This window comes from Dipodomys merriami, unplaced genomic scaffold (assembly GCF_024711535.1).
Source record: "Dipodomys merriami isolate MVZ:Mamm:240054 unplaced genomic scaffold, mDipMer1.0.p SCAF_1257, whole genome shotgun sequence".
NCBI classification, from domain to species: Eukaryota; Metazoa; Chordata; class Mammalia; order Rodentia; family Heteromyidae; genus Dipodomys; species Dipodomys merriami.
The window spans coordinates 61,504-79,235 of NW_027202557.1; the positions used below are offsets into that span (position 1 = coordinate 61,504).

At 37.9% G+C, this 17,732-nt stretch overlaps 1 pseudogene; it reads left to right on the forward strand.

Annotated features, from left to right (window-relative positions):
* Positions 1–2,291: 2,291 nt before the first annotated feature.
* The window catches only part of LOC138824111 (leucine-rich repeat-containing protein 14B-like), a 57,975-nt pseudogene continuing 42,534 nt past the window's right edge, over positions 2,292–17,732 (forward strand).

Here is a 17,732-nt window from a genome sequence, read left to right on the forward strand (position 1 = left end):
CATGATTTTCCAGCAGTTTCAGCCACAACATGAAATTATTTTCTTGGTCTGTGTCTATTTTCTTCATGTGTGCACTGAAAGCTATAAATTTACCCCTCAGGATTGCTTTTGTCCTGTCCCACAGGTTTCTTTGTGATGTGTATTCCTTGTCATTAGATTGTAGGAACTTTTAAATTTCTTCTTTAATTTCTTGTTACCCAGATATTGCTCAAAAGTGTGCTGTTCAATTTCCATGTATTTGAGCAATTTCTACAGTGTCTTTTGTTATTGAGAACTAGCTTGGTTCCATTGTGGTCAGACAGGATTCAAAGGATTATGTCAGTCTCCTTGTATTTGTTTAAATTCCTTGTATGAACTATGATATGATCTATTTTCGAGAAAGTTCCATGAGATGCTTAGAAGAATAGGCACTGTGTCATTTTAGGGTTGCAAACTCAGTAAATGTCAATTAATTCCACTTGAAATATGGCCTCACTTAACTCTGTGGCTTCTCTGCCAATCCTCTGGTTGGTAGACCTGTCTTTTGGTGAGATTGGGGAACTAAACTCTCCTAGTATTGAAAGGTTATGAGGCAGTGACCATTTGTTTCTTGTTTCACCTAGCGGAGCAACACATGGTAGTACACCTAGTTGTGAGACTTTATACGCCCTGCAAATCCTTAGCTCGGGGCTCTCCTCCAAGGCTCTGCTGTGTCAGAGTGTAGGAAGAGGCCTGAGCTACAGTCCACCTAAATAAAACCTTAAAACAGCTGTAATGTCTGACTCTCAGTGGTCTTCTTGGTGGGGGTCCTGCAACCTGGACACAACATATTAGTGGGGACTCATTCAAGATTCCCCCAAAGACCCCTGAGACCTCAGACTCCAAAGGTAAAACAGAGCTGTCTTTGTTAATTTGTCTTGTCCTGTTGTTGTCTGTTTGCACTTTCATTTTCCTTTGTGAGGACAAACGCTCCGATTCATATTGTGTAAAGGGTTGTTGAAATAGACACGCTGGTACGACAAACCTGGAGGAACTGGGAGAAGTCCCAGATCCTCTTGGGGGGGGGGGGTTCTTGGAACCCCGCCGTGAGAATTGTGGGGTATGGGTTTGTTTGGTGTTGGGCCCGAACTGATCAAGAGGACCTCCTAACCAAGGCCCAACTCACTCACTCTGGATCTGCTACTGCTGCTGTGGGGCGTGGGGTGTTGTGGAACCCTGCCGTGACAGGAGTCAGCGGACCAATTTGGGAGATCTCCACTTCGTAACTGTCAGGCCTGCATGTGTTTTGTTTGTATTATTTATTGTTTTTTTGGACTGTACGACTGACGGGACTGGAAACCATGGGCAACCCTCCATCTAGCCCCCTAGACTTACAAAAAGAAACTAAGAAAGAGGAAAAGAAATTGTACCCCCCCGCTTTTTCAGGGAGATGATTTGGAAGAAGAAATATTCCTCCCCCATACTCCCCTTCCCAGGTTCCTTCTGTGGAGCCTGAGAATATTCAAGAGGAGAAGGCAGCTATAGAACCAGCAGCCAAACACTCGGCACCTGCCCTTAAAGTTTCTGAGGGGCCAGTCACTCGACGATGCCATCTAATGCAGCTGTTTTTCTCTTATGCACTGTAGATCCTGTGGATGTGGATGGTAGAGAGAAATCCCAAAAATGGCCATTTTCTACCAGTGATATATACAATTGGTTTGCCCAAAATGCCCCCTTTTCTGAGAAACCCCAGAATTTAATTCGTTTATTTGAAACTATTCTCTTTACTCATCAGCCCACTTGGGATGATTGTAGTCAGCTTTTGCAGGTACATTTTACCACTGAAGAGAGAGACCATATCTGAGAGGCATCCTGGAAACATATCCCTGGGCCCACAGGAGTGCCCATCACAGATCCTGCCTTGATCGCTGCCTATTTTCCTGAGATCTGACCAACATGGTACTATAATATTGTTGAAGTTAGGAAGTGACTCCTCCTCTATCGCCAGGCTCTGTTGGCAGGTCTCAAGTTGGCAGCTCACTGACCTATTAACATGGCCAAAGTTTATGATGTTAGACAGGGAGGAAGTGAACGTCTGGCAGCATATCTTGAGAGGCTCATGGAAGTTTTTAGTCAAAACCTTGAGACCCAGGAGTCGACTCAGATGATTATGTTTGCCTATATAAATCAAGCTGCACCAGACATAAAGCCAAAGTTGCTGGCTCTACACAGACTTGGTGAAAAGTTTATTAGGGATCTAGTAGCCATGGCGGAAAAGGTTTACAATAAGAGAGAGACAGAGGAGCAAAGACAGGAAAGGAAGGATAGAGAACATGAAATTGAGCGTGAAAAGAGAGACTTGGCCAAAGAAAAGAGGCCAGACTTGTTGGACTTGCCACTATGGCATACCGAACATACCTGGTTCACAGATGGCAGCAGTTTCATTCAAGATGGAAAAAGGTACGCGGGTGCAGCAGTCACCATAGACACTGAGATAGTGTGGGCAGAAGCACTCCCTAAGGGAATGTCTGCACAAAGAGCAGAACTAGTGGTGCTAACAAAATCCCTAGAGATGGGAAAAGAGCAGAGACTAAACATTTACACAGACAGTCAGTATGTTTTTGCCACCATGCATGTGCATGGAGCCATTTACCAAGAGAGGGGGCTGCTGACAGCTGAGGGAAAGGCTATTAAAAACAAACAAGAAATTTTAAGCCTCATCCCTGCCTTATGGGAACCAGCAAATATTGCCATTATGCACTGCCGAGACATCAAAAGAGAACTGATTCTTTTTTTTTTTTTTTTTTGGTCGGCTTGAACTCAGGGCCTGGGCACTGTCCTTCAGCTCTTCACCTCAATGCTCTACCACTTGAGCTTCAGCACCACTTCCGGTTTTCTGGTGGTTTATTGGAGATAGGAATCTCACGGTCTCTCCTGCCCGGGCTGGCTTTGAACCGTGATCCTCAGATCTCAGCCTCCTGAGTAGCTAGGATTACAGGCATGAGCCACTAGCGCCCGGCAAAAGGGAACTGATTCTATAACCAAAGGACATAACTTGGCTGATCAGGCAGCTAAGGAGGCGGGCCTCCAGCCCAGAGCAGAAGTACTGACTCTAGTAGATCCAGGGCCATGAGATTTGCCTCATGAGCCTCAGTACTCCCAAGAAGATTGGAGTGGATAAAGAAAATTCCCATGGTCTATAAAACCCGGGCTGTTGAAAAACTGGGGAGGGGAAACTTATCTTGCCACAAAGGTTAGGAAAGGGGATACTTAAGAAAATCCATTGGACCTCTCACATGGGAACCCGAAGAATGCAGGACTTGCTCCGACTCAGAAGTAAAAATTAGGCAAGGAAATCAACTCATTGAGGACATTGTTAAAAATTGTAAAGCCTGTCAGCTCACCAATGCCCCCACTCAACCGGTTACAAAAGAAGCTTGCCTCCATGGAGATAGGCCAGGTGTGTATTGGAAAGTAGACTTCACAGAAAATAAAACTGGAAAATTTGGATATAAATATTTGCTAGTTTTTGTTGGGTTGAAGCTTACCCAACAAAGCATGAGACCGTGAACGTCATGGCTAAGAAGATCCTGGAAGAAATCCTACCCAGGTATGGCTTTCCATCCACCATCGGGTAGGATAATGGACTGGCCTTCATCTCAAAAGTAAGTCAGGGAATAGCCGCAGCACTGGAGATGGATTGGAAATCGCACTGTGCTTATAGACCCCAGAGTTCAGGGCAGGTGGAAAGAATGAATCAGACTCTAAAAGAGACCATAACTAAATTGGCTTTGGAGACTGGCGCAGACTGGGTATCGCTCCTTCCTTTTGCCCTGTTTAGAGTAAGAAATTCACCCTATCAGCTTGGCTTTACTCCTTTTGAAATAATGTATGGACACCCTCCACCCATTATCCCTAGCCTTCAGACTGAATTGCTTGCTGATTTGAGTGATACTGAATTTCAATGTAAACTTGACTATCTACAGCTTGTCCACAAAAATGTGTGGCCCCAGTTTAGAGCATTATATGATTCTGCCTCTATTCTTACCCCCCCCCCATTCGTTTAAACCAGGGGACTGGGTGCTTGTTCAAAGACACAACCTGAGATCTCTGGAACCACGGTGGAAGGGACCTTACATGGTGCTACTGGCTACTCCTCCTGCCCTTAAAGTAGATGGCATTGCTGCTTGGGTCCACTGCACCCATTCCAGACCAGCTGACCCCTTTGCCCTGGACGACCAGGGGAAACATGGGAAGTCTCCAAGCATCCTAACCAACCATTTTGCATATGCCTCAAGAAAAGAAAAATGGACTGATTGTTATTGTTATTGTTGTTTATGGCTACTGTCAGAGAGGGACTAGAAATATAAGAACTCATTCAAGATCGAGTGCTGTTGGAGTTAATTTTGGGCAGGAGCCACAAGATTGTGTCTCAGGACCATAAGTCAAGCGGGGTGGGGCGGGGCAGGGAATGAATGGTTATGAGGCAGTGACCATTTGTTGCTTGTTTCAGCTAGCAGAGCAACACCTGGTGGTACATAGGGTTGTGAGCCTTTATAAGCCCTGCAAGTCCTTATCTCAGGGCTCTCTTCCTAGTCTCCGCTGTGTCGGAGTGTAGGAAGAGGCCTGAGCTGCAGCCCATCTAAATAAAAACTTAAAACAGTTGTAAAGTCTGACCCTTGTGTTCTTTTTGGTGGGGGTCCTGAGATCTGGGCACAACAGTATTATAGTATTTGGATCTATTTTATTCTTTAAGTCTGAGAGTATTTGCTTAACATATTTGTGTGCACCAGTATTTGGGTAATATAAGCTAATTATGGTTATATATTCTTCTTGGATTGTTCCCTGTATAAGTATGTAGTATCCTTCTTTTTCTATTTGTATTGATTTTAATGAAAAATTTATTTTGCCAGATATCATGATAGCTACTCCTGCTTTCTTGCTGGGAATATTTGCATGGTAGATCTTACTCCAACCCTTCACTTGGAGTTTGTTTTTATGTTTGGCTGTGAGGTGGGTCTCCTGAAGTCAACAGGTGGATAGGTCTTGTTTTCTGATCCAATCTGCAGTTCTTTTTCTTTTTATTGATGAATTGAGTCCATTAATATTTATGATTATTATAGAGAGATGCATTGTGTTTCCTGTCAATTTCCTGCTTTCCTAAGTTTTTCTTCTTTCCTTTCTTCCTGAGCTTATTAAGTCAGACTTCTAGTGATATCTGCTGATGTGAATTTCTGTTCATGATTGCTTTCTTCAGGTTGTGTTCCCCATATTAATATTCTTTGTAATGATAGCTTATTGTTTATGAATCCATTTATTTTTTTCTTTATTTTTACAAATTTTAGTTTCTCCATTGGATGTGATTGCTAGCTTTCCTGGTTAAATCAGTCTGCGCTGGCAGTTATTGATTCTCAAGGCTCGGATCATACTTTCCCAGGCCTTTGTTGCATTCAGTGTAGAGAGATCTGTAGTGATTCTGATTTTTTTACCATTATAGTATAGTGGTACTCTACACAATCAGCAGAGTTTCTCTAGTAACAAACTATAAAAATGATCGCTGAAAGTGGTCTTAATGCCATCTCTTTATTTACCTGGAATAGCACACTTCCAACAAATATAATCGTTTTTTAAACTTAAATTAATAATCACATTTTAGTGCATAACAATTCCTTTTGTATATTTTTATTAGCATCAGTTAGTTGCAGAGGAACAATTTGACATGTCCATACTTATACCATGCACTTTCATTAGACTCAATCCCTCCTCTCTCCCTCTTTTCCCTTCTACCTTTCCCAAACCAATCACAACAAGCTTCATTATCCATTATACACACGTGAGCATAGAGTAGTTTGATCTTATTTACTCTCCTTTTCCTTCTCCCTTCCCCTTGCCACTAGTACCTATACCCTGGATAAGACCTGTTTTTCCTGATTGTCATTCGCTTGTTTCAGTGTATGGTTATTATTCAAACGGGTTTCACCATGCCCTTTTACATGTGTGTAATTTACTCTATTGCTATCCTCTTTTGCTCTAATTTTCTCCTATCTCCAGTACTATCTATTACTCAAATGCTTTCACTGAATTTCATTCTGCTCTCTTCACAGGTGCACTGTATTTCTATATTGTTCATCAGCTAACATTTGTTTTTCCTTTCCTCTATATCATTCCTCAACAATCCCCTAAATTACAAACATTCTTTATGTGTTTATGTATATGTTATCTTTTTAGGTCTAGCATGAACATATGAGAGAAAACATTTGACCTTTGTCCTTCTGAACATGGCTTACTTCAATTAATGTGTTCCCAGTTCCAACCATTTCTTCTTTCTTCTATTTAGAAATAAAATACATTTTCTTTCTTAAAAACTCTATTGTAAAGGTGATGTCCACAGGGGTAGTATAATTCAGGTAATGAGTACATTTTCTTTCGAACGGGGTCACCCCATCCGTCATTCTCTCCCAGTTTTCCACCTTCTGACTTCTCTCCCCCCAAAAGTTGTATAGTTCATATCCAACTGCAGATTGGTTTTCCTATTGTCCCACTATTTCTGTGTTCCCCCTTCCCAAATCAGATGAGCTTATATACAAGATGAAGGTTGCAGAAATCTTATACAACAACGGAAGGGAATGAAAGAAAGAAGATTGGCATCAATATTCATCAAAGAAATGTGTCTATAGTTCTCTTTCTTTGATGAGTCCCCAACTGGTTTTGGGATGAAGGTGAAGGTTATGATGGCTTGACAGAATGTGGTCGGTAGTGAACTTTCTCTTTCAATTTCATTGAAGAGTTGGAGGAGTATTGGTGTGGGCTCTGCAATGAAGGACTTGTAGAATTCTGCTGTAAAACCATCTGGTCGTGGACTTTTCTTAGATGGGAGGGCTCTTATTGCTGTTTCTATTCCAATGCTTAATATGGGCCTGTTGAGATGGTTTAACTCATCTTGGTTTAGTTTTGGCATGTCAATATTTGCTGGGAAAAGGTCCAGTTTTGCCAAATTCTGAAACTTATTAGCATAAAGTTTTGAAAAGTATTCCCTTAAAATGTTCTGAATCTTGGTTGTTTCTGTGGTGATGTTTCCATTCTCATCTCTGAGTTTATTTATTTAGGTGTGTTCTCTTCTTTTTCTGATAAGATTTGCTAAGGGTGTGTCAATTTTGTTAATTTTTTCAAAGAACCAACTCTTTGTTTTGTTGATTCTTTCTATAGTTTTTTTGGATTCTAATTCATTTAATTCTAATTTAATTTTAATTATTTCTTTCCATCTACTCGATTGGGGTTTATATTCCTGCTCTTTTTCAAGGAGGTTCATATGTCTCATTAAATTGTTGGTTTCAGATCTCTCCAATTTGTTGATGTAGGAACTCAGAGCTATAAACTTGCCTCTGAGTACTGCCTTTACTGTGTCACAGAGGAGCTGGTAATTTGTGTGCTCATTTTTGTTAAATAACATGAACATTTGAATTTCCTTTCTAATCTCTTCCATGAATCACTCGTGATTCAGCAGTGTGTTGTTCAGCCTCCATGTGTTACCGGACTTTATTTGGTGGCTTTTGGTGTTGAGTTCTAACTTTATTCCCTTGTGGTCTGAGAGAATGCAAAGTATAACTTCCTTTGTGGCCTAAAATGTGGTCTATTTTAGAAAATGTTCCATGTGCTGCTGAGAAAAACGTGTATTCTGATGCTGCTGGGTGAAATATTCGGTAGATGTCTGTTAAAACTAGTTGATCTATGCAGTTGTTTAGACCTGCGGGTTCTCTTTTGAGATTTTGCCGAGTTGATCTATCTAGTGGGGAGAGTGGTGTGTTAAAATCCCCAACAATTAATGTCTTTGGATCTATGTGGGATTTGAGGGAACGTAGTGTTTCTTGGATAAATTTGTGTGCTCCTTTGTTTGGCGAAAGATACTTAGAATTGTAATATCCTCCTGAAGGAGAGATCCATTAATTAATCTGTAGAGACCTTCTTTATCTCTTCTCACAAATTTTAAGTTGAAGTCTATTTTATCTGGTATTAGGATTGCAATTCCCGCCTGATTATGGAGGCCGTTTGCTTGGTAGATTTTGTTCCAGCCTTTCACATTGAAAATGTGTTTGTTTTTAGGGGCAAGATGTGACTCCTGAAGGCAGCATATACAAGGATCTTGTTTTTTAATCCAACTAGACAGTCTATGTCGCTTAATTGGAAAGTTAAGTCCGTTAATGTTGATAGAAAGGACTGAGAGGTATTTGGGAGTTCCTGCCATGTTATCCACCTTCTTGGGGGCTGCAAAAACTGGGTTCTTCCTATGGTTCTTGGATTCTCAGTTTGTGTGCAGTTTCTTGGCCTTTATTGTGGTCTCCCTGGTTTTAAGAATCTTTTGTAGGACTGGTTTGTTGGAGATATATTGTTTCTTTTTTTTTTCTTTGCTATGGAAGGTTTTTATTTGGCCTTCAGTTATGAAGGAGAGTTTAGCTGGGTACAGTATTCTTGGTTGATAGTTGTTTGTTTTTAGGGCATGGCATACATCATTTCAGGCTCTTCTTGCTCTCATTCTCTCTGCTGAGAAATCTGAGGTGATTTTAATTGGTTGCCCTTTATAGGTGATTAATCTTTTCTCCTTGACAGCTTTAAGGATCTTTTCCTTGGTCTGAGTTGATCCTGTGTGGATTATAATGTTGCAGTGGGGTGTCCTATTCTCGTCTTGTCTATTTGGGGTTCTAAAAGTTTCTTGTATCTGAATAGGCCTATCTTTTTGCATGTTTGGGAAGTTCTTTGCTAGGATCCTGTTAAACAAATTTCCTAGACCATTAACTTCTATTTCTAGGTGCTCCTCTACACACATTATCCTCAGATTATTCCTTTTGCTTGTGTTTTCCAAGTGTTGGATAGATCTATCATATTTCTTGGACTTGTCTTGGATGATTGTATGTTATCAGTATGTTATCAGTAATGGATCTTCAGACTCTTACACATACTTGATACATAGGACTCCAAGTGAGAAATTTAGTTTTGCCATTTAATCACTAGAGGGAAAGCAAACCAGGCAAAAATATACTTTAAAATAAACAGAAATGTGCTTATTATTAGTCAAATAAAAACATGTACTTTTTTGATATATCATGTAGAAAAAGCTTATAATGTTCTCAGTGGATGCCTCATGTCACAGGACAATTTCATTTTGACACTAGATGCTAATCCTCAGATAGATCTAGTTGTTTCAGTGCCTAGAATATACCCAACATCTTAAGAAATGTTTGTCAACAAACTTCAAATAGTATCTCTTCTGCCTGTGAAATCAGAAAGAAAAGAGGTGGAATAGAGCAGAAAGATAGGTAACAACTTACCTCTTCCAATTCCTACTTTTAAAAAAATCCTGTAGCAATTATTACATAAAATTCAATTTTTTCAGTAAAAGTGTGTTGAAACTCACCACTTGTTCAGAGGTTAACAGAGCTGAAATGAGAGACCAGATCACTGCTATTTTGAAACACAACAGATTCAAAGGGAAATTTCTTCACAGAAAAACAAAGATACTGAAATCACCTAACAGAACTTAATTCAGAGCATTAGAAAGTTTTATTTAAGCTAATAAGTGGAGTAGAAATTATCCATACCTCACATTTGATAATGAACCAGAAATAGTATTAAATAAATCCAACTTATCCCAGTTATTTTGGCATATAATAGCTTTACGTTATATCTTTAATCTAAAGAAGATAAAGAGTTAGCTAGTGGCAAAAAGCTTGCCTAGCAAAGGCAATGTTAGAGGTGGTGGTCAAACAGAATTATTACTTATTACTTATTACTTATTACTTGGGAGATTGAGGCAGAAGGATCATGCTTTTGAGGCTACCCTAGGTTATTCAGCAAGCTCTTACTAAATAAAAACGTGGAAAAATTATAAACTCTTTTTTGCTGTCCTTTTTAGGAGTGTAAGAATTTAGTTATTCTGAAACTTTGTGTATATTGTAGAACTACATAAATTGAACAAGTAAGGAAATGTATTTATAGTGGGAACAAAATTTCTCATTATAGATGGGCATTACAAATGGAATATTGATAGTAAAGGAAAAATTCTATGAAGTCTGGATTAGAATGTAAAGCTTAGTAGAAGTTTGAATGCATGGACATATTTTGTGTTTTCTAGCTTTCTTTACTAAAGAAAATTAATTAAACACATTATCAAGCACTCAAATCTTTTTTCCTTAGTACCTTTCCACACTAATAAGATCTAGAGTTCCTATAAATATCTGGGGACACCACAAAAGAATATGGCAATTGATCAATTCTAAAAAAGTCCCATTTGGCCATATCTATGAAAATGTAAGTAGACAATAATCCATTGGATAGAATAAGAATCCAAGGCTACACATTGGTTCTTCCAAAAGTGCAAGACACCAGTGATGATAGACAGACAGACAGACAGATAGATAGATAAATAGATAGATAGATAGATAGATGGCTATGTGGGTAGATGTATGGATAATTATATAAATTAGATAGTAAATAGATGTGAAGAAAAGGCTTCTTTTTACAGTAGAAGTGTGACACTGAATACATCAGAGAGAACAATGTAGTTAGAAATTTACCATTTTATATTTATAATAAATGCTAAGAGATAAGTCAGACAAAATTACTGGCTGCTAAGTGAAAAGCCTTTGGAGGAAAGGGACTACTGGAAAGAGGATGGATCTTCTGTGATCTTGCCCCTGGTAAAATGCCTATGTTTGTGTGTGTGTGTGTGTGTGTGTGTGTGTGTGTGTGTGTGTGTGTGTGTGTGTGTGTGTGTGTGTGTGTGTGTGTGTATTTGTAGAATTTGAACTTCTGTTTCAAAACCCTCTATGAGAATGACTGGAGTTTTCCCTCATAGGTTGATGCAGGAGAAAGTGTGCCTGTCTTCATGCCACACCAGTGCATACTCAATGTAACATGTGGTGCATGACCATTGGTTCTGTTATACAATATAGGACCTAAGCCTTGCACCTGCTAGCTTTTCAAGGACTTACATAAGTGCTGGAAGCATAAAAATACTTTGAAATTAGTTTCGAAATATGAAACTGACTAAAGTCAAAGTCCAGAAATAACTAATGAAATATTTAAATTAGTTATGTCAACTTCATTCTTAGTATTTATAATCATTAATTTTATATGTAAAAAGCAATTTTTAAGCTAAGATTTACAGGGGTGAGCCACTAGTGCCCAACAGAACATACACCTTTAATAGTCAAAAACTTTGAGACACACAAGTTTCAAGCTAACCAGAACTTAACACTCCAACTCTTGGCTGCCTAATCCCTCTACAAAATCCCAATGTCTTCCCTCTGCTTTAGAGTTGGGGGTTGAAATACTCATAGTTTTATGTCTGTATATTTACTTGATATTTTCATGGGGGTCATTCCTCTCTATAATGTTATGATATAAAGTTTAATTACCAAAGCAATCAGAAGGGATACTTTCCACCAAACCCTTAAGCCCTATCACACTCTCAGTTTCCATATCTATGTGCAGTGTGTGTGATTGTGTGTGTGTGTGTTCCCTTTTTTCCCAGTACTGGGGCTTGCTGAGTGCTTTCCCTTGCTTTTTTTCATTCAAGGCTGGCTCTCTGCTCTCTACCACTTAAACCACTCATCTACTTCTTGTTAATCAGAAATAATTTCACAGGCTTTCCTGTCTGGCTAAGCTCCAAATCAGGATCCTCAGATTTAGTCTCCTTAGTAGCTGTGATAGCAGGCACGAGCGCTTACATATATTTTATCTATTGTTCTAGTTCCCATTGCATATAAATCTTCCTCTTATACCCCTTCTCTTGTCCATTGTATAGAGATCTCTAATTTCATTATGCTTATCTTTCTTTTGTTTTAGAATTAATTGAGAAAATGTTTTGAAATCAGTTCTAAATTTTACACATTTTTTCTATTCCTTATGGTTATAATTATAGTCCTATTCCTTATGGCTATAATTATGGGATATAATTTTGTTAATTGTGTATCATTCTTATCTTTTATGAAGATTTAAAGAAAGTTATTTAGGTCCTAAAAAGCTTTGTTCAATGCATTGTTTGACATATTTCATGTATTTTGGAGCCAGTTATTTATTGAAAATTGAGTATCACATGCAGATCTAGAGAACAAAGAGATTTATGTCGTAATTGAAGACATGAGTTTCTAGGTAACATTCATGTGAGTCTTAAAACCCTCATAAATGTGAGGCTTAAAATCCTCACATTGTAAGTAATTAACACATTCAATGTGAGTGTTTTGGATGAATTATTTAAGCCTTAGTTTTGTTAGCGCTAAATGGGAATAATGATACCAGCTTCATAGAATTGGAAACGGCTGAACACTCCTAACCTGAACATCTAAAGTCCAAAATACTTGAATCCAGAGCTTTCAGAGTATTGACACGACCTCACAAGAGGAAAATTCCCAATTGCCTCTGATGTAATTCAGCGAAAATGAAGGTACACACACACACACTGTATATATATATATATATATATATATATATATATATATATATATATATATATAAAATCACCTCAGAATATGTACATTGTATATGAAACAGTAAATTTCATATTTTTATTTCAATCTTGTCCTAAAAGATACATGCAAACAACACACATGTAGAAATATTCCAAAATCCAATCACAGATCTGAAATCTAAAACACTTCTGATGCCTAACATTTCAAAGAAAGGATAGTTAATCTATATAATTGAAATAATAGAAATGAAACACTTGACCATTGAGTTGAAACCACTTATACAATAATAAAAAATGTTAATTAGAAATAAAATTAATTTAAAAATGAAACATTCAATTCACAATAAGCACTTAATGAACAGTAGTTACCTATATCATTAATGCCATCGTCATAATTAACATTTTCAGTGTATCTAAAATTTTTGAAAGCACTGCTCAAGAGGAACAGAGTATGTATATACCTAGTTCTGTAGCTCTATAACAGAGAGTTCTCACATACCAGAGGAATATCACTTCTTTTAATTTCATGACTATTGTTATACCCAACCCTTTACAAGTACTCTGTATTCTTAGAACCAATCAATCAAGTTGAAATAATTTGTTTTTACAATCAGTTCAATTTCTTTCAAGTCTGTAATTTTCCAGAATACTTTTGTAACTTATCTATTGTGTTATCTTTGGAGACAGAGTGATTTCAAGTGAAGTATTACAATGGAATGACATTTTTATCATTATCTTTGTTTTAGTAGATAATAAATATAGTAGGCATAGATAGATTAATATTAGAAATTCTTAAAGTGCCTAACAAAAATTATATCAATCACTTGCTCTATTATGGCTAGAAATTTTGAGGAAAATGTACTATTGACTGAATACTCCTTAAAAGTTTCAGTTATGACAATGTATTGTTTTCTTCCTTTTTTATAGTCTATCCTTTATCTGACATCTTAGTGATCTTTTAAAAGGCAAATTTTTAAACCTATTTTATTTTATTTTTATTGTGAAAATACCATACAGAGGAGTTACAATTACATAAGCAAGGTAATGAGTACATTTCTTATCAAGCATTGTTGCCTCATCCTTTGTTTACCCTTCCCATCCCTTCCCATCTCCCCTTCTTCCCCGCACCTCCCCGTCTTCCTCCCCCCTCCCCTGCACCGAAGTTATAAAGTTCGTTTTTCGACATAACGTCTTGTACTTCTCATTGTTGCAATGGGTCAAACTGTATCCCTATTTAAACACTTTGCTTTTTCCCTTCCCTTCCCCAAATGATACCAACATCAAATACAGTGACAGGGGTTATACCGTGGGGGAGGGACATCCAAAGCAACAAAGAAATCATCTCATAAATATATTAGAAACAATAGCAAGTAAGAAAAAAACATTTGAGTCCCTATCTTGGGGTTCATTTCACCTAACATCAACTTATCTGACCGTTTCTACTTCTGAACCAGGTACCAGAGGCTCGTATCTATAATCACAGATGCTCAGAAGGCTGAGATTTGAGGACTGAGGTTAGAAGCCAGCTAGAGGGAAAAAAAGTCCAAAGTCTCATCTTCAATTAACCAGCAGAATGCCTTGAGGATAATACCTAGCCTCTGAATTCAAGCTCCAGGCCCAGTGCACACATGCTCTGCACATATGCGTACATACGCATACACACACATGCACACACAGTGCAAATCTGACCTCATTTCCCTTGTTTACCTTTTTCTAAACTCTCATATAACAAAGCCCCCATGAGGTGTTTTCTACGATGCAATTCATCCGTATTCACCCCATGTCTCAACCAGATAGAACTATTTTCAGTTGTCAGAACATATGACATTTTACTCAGAATATCCTCCTTGCCTTGAAGGCCCTTTCACATTGTTTACTAAATTTCTCCGTGGATTGTAGGACTCAATTCTTTTCTTTTTGAATTATTTCTGTATATTTTATCAAATGAAATTGAGCTCACTGACTTGTACCCACCTACCTGCTGTTATCCTTTATTGTATAGACTTTGTATCTGTCCCATCAGCTGGAGTATTGGCTCTATGAATGCAAGGCAGAGATTTCTGCAGTGAGAGTGATTTCTCCTGTATCTTCTGATCTATATCTATATAGATTACACTTCTGGCTTGTCATACTTAATATGGCATGTCTAGGGGAAGAGATGTGGTACTTAAGGACATGTCCTTGAACTTTGCCAACCTCAGCATCCTATACTTTTTACTTTCTCATAAGCAAACTGGATATGGTAATAAAATGAGTTTATTGCTTGGCACTCAGAAAACAATATGATGTCATTATTATCCTTTGTCTGTACAATGTATTTTTTAAAATAAGATAATACATAGTCTCACTACATGAGCTATTTATTTTTAATAAAGGAATTAATGAAGATTATCAGAATAAACTAGTATAGCCAAAAGTAAATACATGAATAATATTTTTTAAAGTGATCAGAAAAAGGTGGGCATTGTGGTATATATCTGTAAGTTCAGCACTTGAGAGGCAGAAGTGGGAATTCTGATAAAGAGTTCCAGGCCAACCTAAGCAACAGGGAGACCTTATCTCAAGAAAGAAAACAGTAATCACAAACCAAATGCCTATTGAAAGCATGGTAGTCTATTCCTATATGGCATCCTCTATAGAAATGGTTCTCAAGATACGATCCCCATTCCAGCATCACATATGGGCATTGTTAGTAAAACCAGTCCTTAAAACTTACCCTAGAGTAGCTAAAACAGAAGTTCTGAAAGTGGATCTAGAGATCTGCTTTAATAAACACTCCAGATTTTTTCTAAACATACAAAGTCTTGAAAACAGTGCTATGCAGTGTGAGTATAAATAATCTACCAATAAATACACGAATATGGAAGGATCTCACAAATACAGTGTTGAATGAAAGAAACCAAACAAAAGAAAAACACATAGTACATAAATCTATTTACATATGTCTCAAAAACAGTCAAAATTAATCAGAATTGTTAGAATCCAAGTAATTATTATTGGTCACTCTGGCTACATAATTTGAAGGGCCCAATAGAAAACTAAGAGGCAGATACTCTTGTTAAAATCTAGTCCTTTTAAGTATTTAGCATTCATCTCGGGTTCTAGGATTTCTACTCTGTCAGATTCCATTTTAGAATGGGTTGATTTTTAACATCAGACTTAGTTCTTCCTCAATGTCAATGTCTGGCTGTCACTCAAAATTTTCTTCAAATATTTTTATTCTCAATAAAATATTTCATGTGACATGGTTAAACTCTCATTGGTACTTCAAATCATAACAAGAAAGCATTCCTCCACTCTACCTCTCCCACCATGTCCACTTCCTGTATGACAGTTACCTTCAACTCTAAACATCACTCCTAATATCTTCTACTCTTCTTTGTATAGGATAGTATTAAAAAAAAACTACTACTTCATTTTCAATAAATATCTGTGCTATGTGTAGGACATTTGTTTTTGGTTGGTCGTGGGGCTAGAACTCTGGGCTTGGGCGCTGTCCCTCAGCTCTTCAGCTCAAGGCAAGTACTCTACCGCTTGAGCCACAACTCCACTTCCGGTTTTCTAGTGGTTTATTGGCGATAAGAGTCTCCCGGACTTTCCTGCCCGGACTGGCTTTGAACTGTGATCCTCAGATATAATCCTCCTGAGTAGCTAGGATTACAGGTTTGAGCCACTGGCACCTAGCTTTGCTATGTTTAGAATATTATTGTCTTCTCAGAACTAGCACTGAAACTTCATCATCCAAGGCCTATTAGAAAGAGGCATTGCCTTTAGGAGGTACTTGACAGGTAAGTAGATTACAAGTCCTTGTATGTGTTTGATGAAGAGAATTCTCCCCTCCTTGCCCTTAGATCTCCTATAGTGAAGATAGAGCACCCCTCTTAGAAGAGTGCAGTGACAAGATATCATCTTGGAAACAGAGAGCCCGGGTCCTAACCAAAAGAGACCTTGAGCTTGGATTTCCTAGCCTTCAGAAAAAATGCTATTATTTCATAAAAAGCAACAAAAAAGGCATTCAAAGTTCATAAATGATAGGATATTTTTATCAGTAGGGATTGTATTTTATTTCTAAGAACAAGTTCCTGCTGTGGTGTCATATCTAAACTCCTAGACTATAGTTCCAAGTCTGGAAACCTAGCACTACGTTTATTTTCAATGAGTCACTTGTTCCCTTCATTGCATTTATCAATGGTAACAACAGGAAAACTCTGGAACATTATGGGAAAGATGGTGGAACTAGTTTTGTTGCATTTTTGAGGTAGGAGTCACATAAAAATGATTCAGAACAAGTCCACAAACAGTCATAAAGTCTTGAGAAATAACATTGTCTGCTTTTTTTCTTTTTTTTATACTGAGTTGTTAAAGCTGACAACACTGCCTTGTATTTTTCAATTAACACTTACATGGAAGAAAACCTTGCAAGTGAAAATTTACAAAAAGCCATCCCCCCAAATGGTTGAAATATTCTAATAGCAGCAGAGGAAGACTCTGAATCATAGAAGGCATCTGATCCTTGAGACAAGAAAAAAAATTGGCAGACAAGAGCTAAATAATATGACGAATCTTGTTTACCTTGAAACAGCAGAGAATGAAGTAATTTATCTAGAAATACATGAAGTACTTGCAGACCCAGTTTACTACTCTTATTAGAGACCATAATGTAATATACTACCATAAAAAATCTAATAGACATAGTCTTGTTATTCTAAGGCTAGACGTCTAGGACAAACAGAAGTTCCAAGAATTTGAAGCCTATTTAAAATGCAGTCCAAATGACAGCCATGTTCTATAGAAAGTGGGTTCAAAGACAAAGGAGGAAGAGCACTGTGACTGTGAACATCACAGGCAGGTAATGGAAGAAAATGCCAAAAGAAAATGCCAAAAAAAGCAGGAACCTGAATACGTTTCGTTCATGGACTGTCTAATATGCAACAGGCTCAAACTTAATTTTGGAAGCCATAAACATCAATTGCTGGTTGCATTTGCAAGAATTCTGTCCCGGCAATCTGAGGATGACATTTTTTGTTGAAAGTGACATTCTTTCAGAAGAATAAACAGATGTTATAGACTATTAAGAATGTTAACAGATGTTATAGATGTTAAGGATTAAGAAGACAATGATCTCGTTTTCTTATTGTGAAAATACTGTACAGAGGGGTTACAATTACATGGGCAAGATAATGAGTACATTTCTTACTAAGCATTGTAGCTTCCTCCTTTGTTTCCCTTTCCTATCCCTTCACATCCTCTCCCCACCACCCCGCCACCTCCACCAAATTCACCGCTCCCTATACCCCCATCACCAAAGTTG